The sequence below is a fragment of the Xyrauchen texanus genome, chromosome 36 (genome assembly GCF_025860055.1).
Source record: "Xyrauchen texanus isolate HMW12.3.18 chromosome 36, RBS_HiC_50CHRs, whole genome shotgun sequence".
Classification (NCBI taxonomy): Eukaryota; Metazoa; Chordata; class Actinopteri; order Cypriniformes; family Catostomidae; genus Xyrauchen; species Xyrauchen texanus.
The window spans coordinates 27,840,720-27,851,722 of NC_068311.1; positions in this window are offsets into that span (position 1 = coordinate 27,840,720).

Here is an 11,003-nt window from a genome sequence, read left to right on the forward strand (position 1 = left end):
CATACTTCAGAGGCGCACGCTAAGGAGCGTTCCCCAAAGAGTCGTTTTCAACGACGCAGTGTCTCGTTCCCTTCTCAGGGAACAAGGGTTATAGTCATAACCCGAGACGTTTCCCTGGAACAGCTGTACTTTTGACGTCCATTTTGGCTTTGGAAACTACAGGCTGTGAAACTATAGACATTACTTACCCGCTTGACTTAAAGTCTGCAGGATATAAAAATTGACCATATTTTTTTTCTTAATGCCGTTACTGTTCTTATTGTGGACAGTTATTAGGTGCATGTTATTCCAAAGAAAATAATCTTCTTCATAATCTGTCATCAAAATGTATTGCTTGCCATTAAAACGACTTTCCTTTTTGAATTACTTCACCTATGCCATGCAAACACTGTACATGCGAGACACGTGGGTGGAGAAAATAAATTTAACCTTATTCCAAATAGCTATTAAGCCATTGTTTTAGGCTACTATTGTAAGTACTGCCTATAGTTATGCAGTAATTGAATGTTGGTTAACGTTAATGCAATAAGGGCTGGTAACAACCAATTTGAAAGAATCAAAATGTCAAGATACCAATGGGAAATGTTGAGATGCTTTTGATGGTGAACTTGACCTTCTGCCTCCATGTCCCAGTCAAACATTCTTCTCAAAAGGGAATAGAAGGTGCTTTAGAAGGTGAGTAGTATTGCACAATCAACTGCAAACTTGGACTTAGGTCTGGCTCCATTCTTGGTGGATAAAATAAAATTCTGCCCTATATTTTCTCTCATACAAACACATTACTATACCTGCATTGTTTCAAAATGATTTTTACATGGCATATTGTATGTATCATGGCACTTGAGCCAAAAGTGTCATAGAAGCAACACAATATGATGTGGTTGCTTCAGCAATCAAGTTTTTCATCTCACTTTTACTATTTATGACACTATAGGTTAGATTTAGATTTAAGGTTTAGGGTAGAGAGTAAGTTTCTGTTGATTTAAAACTCAATAGAGCATTACCATTAAAACGTAATCTGTTTGCAAGAATGTTTAACTCACTGTCAGTGACACTCAGTAGACATTTCACCTTAGAACTGCTGTGATATATGTAAGGTACTATGCAATGTCATTTTGCAAAAATGTCATCACAGTCACATAATTTCCATGAGATCAGGATGACTTTTTCTTCGTGACTATTCTGTTTAAATATACATCACTTTATGGAAGTTGCTGCAAATGCGTTTCATGTTGATGTCTAAACACACTTGTAAGCTTCTAAACAATAACCTCCAGGTTGCCCCATTAATCAGGCTTCTAACATCTACAAAACAATTCTGCTGGATCTGTATGCAACATTCAGTACTGTCGCCAATGAACGTCTGACTTCGTCGATGGCAAAGATGTCAGATGGAACCCATACAATTTGAGTCCCACAGAGACCAGTGTTTGGACCCTTACTGGACTTTAATCACACTAACAGTGATTAAATTGTTGGAGGTCACCAATTTGCTGTTCTACTAGTTGCTAGTAGGCATTGCTGCTCAACTGCTGTATCAAACTTTATCAGGCAGCAGATTAAGTGAGCATCACTGTGTGCATTCCCAATGATATTTGCTACATTGCATTTCTGTGCATTTGCACAACATTAAGCTGAAATGTGTTGCCTTGGCAACAGTCATGTCACCTCAAATCACTCATTAAAAATGAATGATTTCCTGTCACTTTTTCACTGTAAATCACTGTCAGTGTGAACACCCCTTGATGATGGTTTCCAAAATGAACTCTGCTAAACTTTGTCACATTGCACTGGTCTCTGTCACTCATGCCACTCATGTCACCTCACATTGCTGACTCTCATTGAAAATAAATGACTTACAGCTGCTGCACAAAACTGTTAGTGTGAATATCCCTTTTGCAGCTACACCAGTACTGCCATTCCAGCACCTATTTTCTAGCAATAAATGCAAGTACCTCTGTATCTGCAACTCTGACATATCAATCCGGAAGTCCCCCCTTAACCCCAAGCTCCTCTTCCTCCAAGCTATGAGGTCCCTGACCAAATCTCACACAGTCTTAAATCTCAGCTGAAATTCTATCAGATGTTTGCTGACATCCTAGATTACCAGCTGTTTCTTTGTGGACCACGGCAACTCTCTGGGCTTCATATCATTCAGTGTCAAGGAAAATAAGACCTTTTCCTCAACTAAATCTACCCTCGGCTCCTAATTTAGGCCAAAGTCATATCACTGCCACTGAAGATGTCTGCAACTCTTTCTTTGCTGACCTAGCAGCTTCTGCGTCACATATCCTAGAACACATTTAAAAATTTCCATTGGCTTAAACATTTGGAAATTCCTTTATGTAACAATTCTGCTCAGATATTTACATCTAGAATTCAGTTCAGGACAATGATGGCTGAGCTCTTGGCTCACTTCGAAATGCACATTTACCATCCGCATAAATTATTTGACTGTTTATATAAACATTCCTTAAAACAGTGGTTCCCAACCCTGTACCTGGACGCCCCCCAGCACTACACAGTTTGTATATCTCCCTAATCTGACACAACCAATTCAGGTCTTGGAATGTCCACTAACGAGCTAATGAGTTGAATCAGCATTAAAGTTAAGTCAGTGTTGTCAGACTCGCATCAGTGTTTAATGTTCGATTGTTCTCCAAGTTGTAAAATGCATCAACATTGGTGACCATAACCTGTGCAAAACCCAAAGATCTGTCTTCTCAGTATGTAGTCTAGGTTTGTTGTAAACCCAGGAACCCAGTAGATTGGATTCAGCTCATAATGAATATTACTAGGGCCAATTTATCAAAGTTTCCAGTGTTTTTTTTTTCCTGGAAAAAGAGATTTCATTTTTTTCACAGGCAGAGGCTATGTAAATGTATCCCAGGCTCCTTTGGGAGATAAGAGGAGGCCGAACGGCACATTGTTTATTGGGAGTTGTGTTCAACATAAATCATCTGGCCGCAAAGACAGAGAAGATAACTCACCTTTCACTTTGTTTTTCGTTGCCGCCTCTGAGCGCATGAAGTGGAGTAGGAGAAGATGGAGGAACAGGGAAGAAGGAAAAGAGAGAGAAACACAAGTCATTAAACAACTCTAAAAGCAGTAGAACATAAAATACTGAGCATACACTTTTCAAGTATTAGGGGTGAAATGATTAAATAGTTGCAGCACTTTCCTAACCACTCACAATGCAGTTTAACCAGACTATAAATGCACATTGTCATTCTTTTCAGTGCAAACACACCTCCTTTTTACAACGTGAGAGTAAGTAAATGGTGACAGAATTTCCATTTATGGATGAACAATAACTAATTGACATTTCCTTTAATGTCAAAAACATAGTGGTGTTTGTATATGTAATACTTTTGTCTTCTCCTCCAAAGTTTGCTCATGTTTGAATGCATAAACATAATACCTTCATTATGCCTGACCTTCTGCTTTGCAAGCAGCCTGCCATAAACATTGCCTTGATGAGGAGAGTAACGGACATATTTTATAGCATGTGCCATCTGTATGGTCTTCTTTACAGACCCAGCTGAAAAGTAATCATATACACGCCTTCACTGTAAATATGCATATGGAGCATCAGAGATGAGGTGAGAATAATAACTGAAATGACACTGCAACAATTTTATAGAAAAGTTATAGAAAAATTCCCATAATTACTTTGCCGCTCCTCAAGGTGATATATTCCAAGTCATTACTAATTGACTGGGAACACTTATTTGACATCTCTTGACTTTGTCAACATATGGTAAAAAAAAAAAAAATAGGGTGAAAAGTTCAGATTTGCATGTGACAAAACAAGTCAGAGGTAGAAGCTTTTAAGTATAGTTTGTGGAGTTGTTTAGTAAAGATAGTGTGGAAAGTATGTGTCTAAATGAGTGAATGTAAATGAGGTTGCTCTTTCATCTTTCAGCTATGTTCTGTTTAAGTATCAACTTTAAGTATCACCTTTATTAAAGGTGTTTTTCCTAAAACTAAAAATAGCAGACAATTTTCGAGATTCGGGAAAAGGATAGAACAATTAAATTAATGAGGATAAAATAGTACAGATGATTTTATCTTGGAAGAGAAGTTGATTTAATTGATTTGTTGATTTTGTTGTAACGTTTGGTAACTTCTTGTTTTGTGTAGTCTGAAGTTTTCTAAATTAATTACCCGTTTATGATAAAACAAAAAGATCAGTTAATTGTAACCATCATCGTGTTTTGTTCAAGTGTACAGGTCTGCCAGCGCAGCTCTTGATCTTGTTTCTATCACAATTAAAGCAAGGTAATTTGTCTAATAGACTACATAGCGTGCAGTAGGCTTCCTTTTGGAAGGCATTTGTGTGTCATGTGGTATATGACATACAAAGTATGTTACAAAAGTACTGAAATGCTAGTACATTTTAAAAAGCATTGCTTAATACAGTGCTTCATTAAGTAAAATGCACTTGAAACATAATTTGTAATTAAAGAACAAAGAATTGTGTAGTAAAGAACAATAGTGTAGGCTTTATTGAAAATATGGCCTGTTAAATTCACTAACAATTTCTGCATGGAAATTGTTTCTTAGTTTGTTTATTTTTTGTGATTTTTTAAGTAAACCCCACTCCAAAAAAATTTCTGTGTAGTGTAACACATTATCTTTCAACTTCTTGTAATCAGATTACAGTTACTGACTTTAAATTAATTTTATTACTTAAGTACATTACTGAGGTTACACTTGTTTCTAAATATATATTATTTATGTATATATTTAAAAAATTTATTATGTTTATATGCTTGTCTGCACCCCTAAGGAGTCATTGTTGCAACAATGAATGAGGAAATATAGAGATTATTTTGAATATGTTGAGCGTAAAAGTGTTTAGATCCTGAAAAGTAATTGTGGCAGGGCGGAGGGCGGGGCCGGGTCGTGATCCTACACACCCGGTCCCGTATTAGGCTAATCAAGCCTCTGAGGTATAAAGGTCGACTGCAGAGGATCGTGCGGGAGAGAGAGATCGTTAACGGACATGTCCGTCATGTGTGTGTGTTTATGTTGTCTTTTAAGTTTATCATTAAACTATTATTTATCGTCAAGCCGGTTCTCGCCTCCTCCTTTCCATTCTTAACCGTGTTACATTGGTGCCGAAGCCCGGGAAGGAGGAGGGATGCCCGTCGCAGAGTCCTCGACACCGGCGTCCACCCTGGGGAGCGCCGCTGCCATCTGCTGGGTGACGGAGTAGCCCAACCGCCCGGAAGTGGTGAACGGCCGGCGTCCGCGGGGCGAGTAGGGACTGGATTCCCCGACCTCCTGGAGCAATGGAGCTGCTGCCAGGGGCGGAGGAGTGCCTTGCCGTCCCCCAGAAACGTGGAGGGGTCGAGTGAAGACCGCCGTCCACGAGGGGAGGAGGGAAGTAACTCCCCGATTGCCTGGAGCGGTAGGGCTGCTGCCAGGGGCGGAGGAATGTCCCAGGTGCCGCCAGAAAAGTGGAGGGGCATTCTGTCCACTGGGGTTCGGAGATTTGACTCCGGTTCGCCCGGAGAGGAGCGGCTGTCGTCCGCCAGAGAGCGTGGAGGAGTGTTCGAGGACCACAAGACGGTACATCAGAGAACCGGTGAGTGAGCTTTTTCTCTCTCTCCTCTCTCTCACTCTTTCGCACCGTGTTGGCCTTTTCCCTCACCTATTTGGTTGTTGTTGTTGTTTTTTCCCCTCCTGTCTCCTCCCAGGTCGAGGAAAGCAGGGATGACCACACGGAATGCAAGATACACCCCACCCCAGGGATGGGGGGGGGGATGTACGTCATGCCGGTGGCACCCTGGCCTGAGATAACGGCTGAAGGAGTGCGGAGCAGAGGGGGTCGGGGCCGGGTCAGAATATCGCACGAATATCGCAATATTGAGGCGCGAGAGGGATAAAGGCGGCCGGTGACGATGGTTCGAGAGAGAGAGAATTTACGGGCATGTCCGTCGTGTGTGTGTGTTTGTTTAATATTTCTTTATTTTGAGTTCAGTTTGCATTAAATTATGATTTATGTTGACAAGCCGGTTCTTGCCTCCTCCTTGCCCATCCTTAACCGTGTTACAGTAATGTAATAAGTAATCTGATTACTTTTTCAATTAATTGATCAAATAATATGATAAAAATTTTAGAGATGTAGTAGGTCATTTGTAGTGGATTACTTTTTTGGAGTAACTTACTGTGGCAGGGTGGAGGGCGGGGTCGGGTCGTGATCCTGCGCGCCCGGTCCCGTATTAGGCTAATTATGCCTCCCTGAGGTTTAAAGGCCAACTGCGGAGGGCCGTGCGAGAGAGAGAGAGATCGTTAGCGGACATGTCCATCATGTGTGTGTTTATGTCGTCTTTTAAGTTTATCATTAAAACTATTATTTATATTGAAAAGCCGGTTCTCGCCTCCTCCTTTCCATTGAATACGTTACACTGGTGCCGAAGCCCGGGAAGGAGGAGGGATACGCCGCAGTAGAGTTCTCGCCACTACCGTCCACTCCAACGGAGCAGCCGCGGCCATCTGCCGGGGGACGTGGCGCCCAGCCACCTGAACGAGGACGATGGCCGCCGACCGCGAGGGGAGAAGGGGCTCCTAGCCGACCGCCTGGAGCTGTCAGGGCCGCTGCCAGGGGCGCAGGAGTCGCCTACCGGCCGCTGAAACGCGGCGGGGTTTAAGACCGCCGACCGCGAGCGGGGAGGGGCTCACTGGCGACCGCCTGGAGCGAGAGGACCGCTGCCAGGGGCGGGGGAGACCCCTTCTGTTCCCCGAGAACGTGGCGGGGTGTTCCGTCCACCAGGGGCTGGAGGACTGCCTCGGATCCGCCCGGAGAGGCGCGGCTGTCGTCCGATAAAGGGTGGAGGAGTGGCCGAGGAACAAGCTGCGGCGTATCGGAGAACTGGCGAGTAAGAGTTTTTTTTCTCTTTTTCATCTCTCTCTCTCTCTCTCTCTCACTGTCGCTCTGCGTTGGCCTTTGCCTCTTTTAAAATTTACAGTTTTTGGGGGTACTACACTGTTACAGGAAGTACCCCCATTTTAATTATTTCTGTTTCCCTCCCTTGTCCCTCCCTCGTCCAGGTAGATGGGGATGACCTGCCGGCAGACAGCTGAAGGCGCCCTCCCCAGGGAAAGAGGGGGTGTACGTCAGGCCGGGGCTCCCCAGCCTGAGAGAACGAGGGAGGAATGTGGCAGGGTGGAGGGCGGGGTCGGGTCGTGATCCTGCGCGCCCGGTCCCGTATTAGGCTAATTATGCCTCCCTGAGGTTTAAAGGCCAACTGCGGAGGGCCGTGCGAGAGAGAGAGATCGTTAGCGGACATGTCCGTCATGTGTGTGTTTATGTCGTCTTTTAAGTTTATCATTAAAACTATTATTTATATTGAAAAGCCGGTTCTCGCCTCCTCCTTTCCATTGAATACGTTACACTTACCCAACACTGGTTCCCGCACAATGATCATAGCAACAGTATTTAACATGAGTGCAAAGTCCTTCAGTTTTCGGAACAAATTTAAAGCACATTTTATACCAATACCATTGGGAAAGCCAGACATATGAAGCTGTAAAGTCACATTAGTGGAAGACATACTTGATTATGACATTGTGTATTGTCATTTAATTCTCAAAGCAGTCGAATGTGAGACACATGGACACTGTTTTTGTTGAACGCATCACGATCACACCGGATGTCGGCATGTTGCTTTCGAATGTTCCAGAACCCTGACATCGTTCCCCATTATGCCAACATACTGACAAGTGCCATATACCATCAGAAATTTTTACATCAGTTTAAATAAGCTTACCTTCTCCTGTGGTGTGAAAGGAAGAACTGTAAATTGCATTAGCAGTGTGGGGAGACCCCGGTTCTCATCCCGCACTGAACCCAGGTGGTAATAGCGTTTGAGTTATGGCTGATGAGCGTAATTCTGAAGTTCCATTTTCCCAATTGTATTCCAATGATAGTTAGGTTTAGGGTTGGGATTTTGGTAAGGGGGTACAGTCAATAAAATATGCACTCTTTTTCATTGTATTACATAATTTAATGCTAAAATACAACTACAACTCACTTTTTGCATCCATTTGTAGGCATTTCATCTGGAAACTGAAGCTCACACGTGCTCTAAAGTTGAAAATATTTTTACATTCGAAAGCACAGGTCAAGTTTAGCTCAAGAAAGGTCAATCTACCTTTTCTGAATTCACTGTGATATCAGTCTGTTGTACATGAGCAGTACTGTTAATACTCCAATTACACTCCAATGTCATTTATTTTTTTTAAACAAACAAACATTTATATCCATTAGTACTAGTGGTTAAATACCCTTGACCCATCAAATCAATTTCTTGGGCATGAAAGCCCATATAGCTCAACCCAATATGAACTGGCACAACGTCCTAAAGTTTAACGAAGGAGTCATTCTTTCTCACACTCTTTAATCTCTCTCATTTGTCCACTTTAGCCAACCACCCCTGACCCCCCTGACTACATGGAAGTTATTAATCTATGACTCTCTGCACAGAGTCAGAATCTAATAGTGTTGACAAAGTCAGACTCCATGATAAGATTCTCCTTGCTGTAAGTAGAGAATATTTGCCAAGTCTTGAGAGGAATACCATTGGATGCGAGGATCCACAAGGGAAACAAATGCTCTTAATCGAACTTTAGTTTCTTGGCTTTCAGTCTTTTCTTTTTTGCCATTAGTTTCCTCCCTTTTGGGTTGTTTATGTGAATTAGTGTGACTGGCAAATAAAGAGAACTAAAAATAAAATGCCATTATAAGATGTATTATTTATCCTCTTTATTGCAAAGACAAATTCCAAGACTGTGTTTGAACATGAAATATTAATAGTCTTGTCTGACACCTCACCTTATCAAAAGAAACATGAATTAGCCAATTACTGTTTATTGTATTTTCTAAATGTACTAGCTATTCCTTTTTGTGGCTTATGTTCTATTCGCTGTGCAAGTTCCGAATTTTTTGGGCCGAGTTCTAGACAAGTGCCACCATGCAGTGAATGTTCATCCATGTTGTATCTTTGATATCATATCCCTTTTGATATCTGGATAGCGAGAGACTACATTTGCACAGAAGTGAAATTATGCTGTTTTGGTCTCAGTACTCTTATGGTTTAGGTTTAGGGTTTGGTTTATAGTTAGTGGTATTCTAATATAATTACTACTAAAATATTTATTTTAATGATGTTTGCTCATGTCTTATGCTTGCGCAGTGCATCACACAATTCAGAATTTTGAGAGAAAAGACCAATTTTACCATGCAAAACAATCGGCCTCTTGCAAATATTCTCATGAGGTCATGTTGCTCCATGTGTGGGTTAATCTAACAACATAACATGTCTGGGTAATATTTTACCCCTAATTCAAAAGAAAAACTAAGTAGTATTTTGCTTATAGGAAATTTGTCCAATTTCAAGACCAATTTTCTCATTGTGGCATTCATGACAATGAGGCATGTTTTCTCCCTCATTGTATTTGCTGTAAAGCCTTTAATCTATGGTGATTTTAATACAAATTTGTTGGGGGAATTAGCTTAATTGTAATGAAAATAATTTCACAATGCAAAAAATGACATTCATAGTCACAAAGTGCAATCACGCTTAAAACAACAACAACAACAACAACAACAACAACAACCTAAGAGCAGCATAAGAAGTCCATACCTCTCGAAAGTGATATTTGACATCTTCTGAGGCCATACTGTACAACATTTGAGTAACAGACCTACATTTCTAAGAAAACTGAAGCGTTACTCACCGAAGCTCTTGTTAAGCTCGTATTCGTGTCCAGATTAAAAAATGGCACACCAGAGTTATTGATGCCAAAAACTAAATAATAGTTTTTTGCATGTGTAGTCACTTTTTGTTTTATTCTGAATGCAAACATTTGGCTAAACGCGTGTTGGATGGAAAGATTATCAGGGAATACGTCTTCAAATCTGTTCCTCAAACAAAAAGGATAGTATGACAAAATATAATGCACAAGTTACAGTATATGCACCACTTTTATGATGCTTTATAATCTACTTTGGACAAAATTGACTGTTATTGTATGGCAATAGCATAAAGATATCAAAAACGTCTCCTTTGATATTCCAAGGAAAGATTAACATACTGTATACAGCAGAGGCATCAAGCACCTACTTATTAATTTTTTTTGTTCAGTGAAAGCTTTTCGAAAACGCTCACCCAAGTTTTTACATTTATACATTTAAAAATGCTGTATGTACATTGTATTGTGGACAGAGAAAATGGAGATATTCGATATCTCAAAACAATCAAGATGTTGTAGCAGTGTTTTTGTGCCTGCTATTCGCTTTTATAGTATCTTAAAAGATAACTGTTATTTTGTACAAGCTTCATACTGCATTCCTTCAAAGGCGATGGGAAGTTTACTTGGAAATGTACTTGCTGTCAGGACAATTGTGTTTTAGACCGTACATGGAAATGATGCAGGGAGATATGTCTTACATTTTAATTTTTTTTTCATGTACAGATGAGGATTTAAGTGTTTCCAGATGTTTCAGTGAAGATGAGCAACTTTTGGAAACTTTTTGAAAATGGTAGTGTGGATGGAGAGCCTTTAGAAAACAGAAACACTGTTTTCAAATTCAGCTAGATTCATGTGGAAGTAGCCATAGATGACAAGCATTAACTGTGCTTACACTGACGCAATGAATTTACTTTTAACATAAATTTGTGCTTAATCTGCATCTATGAAGGAAAGTGTTCCTCGATTGCACTGACCATATTTAGACCTGAGAATAATTATTTCTGGATAAGCGTTTTAATAATTAATGAACATGAGAATATATATATATATATATATATATATATATATATATATATATATATATATATATAAAATTTTGGGTTAACTATTCCTTTAGGGCTTTGTTTCCTGCAAAATATTATTATTTTTATTTATTTTTTTAATTTGGGGTGATACTGTAAATTTAGTTTATGTGAGATCTCCCATGTATAAAAAGTAATGGTCAGGATATACAATGCCAA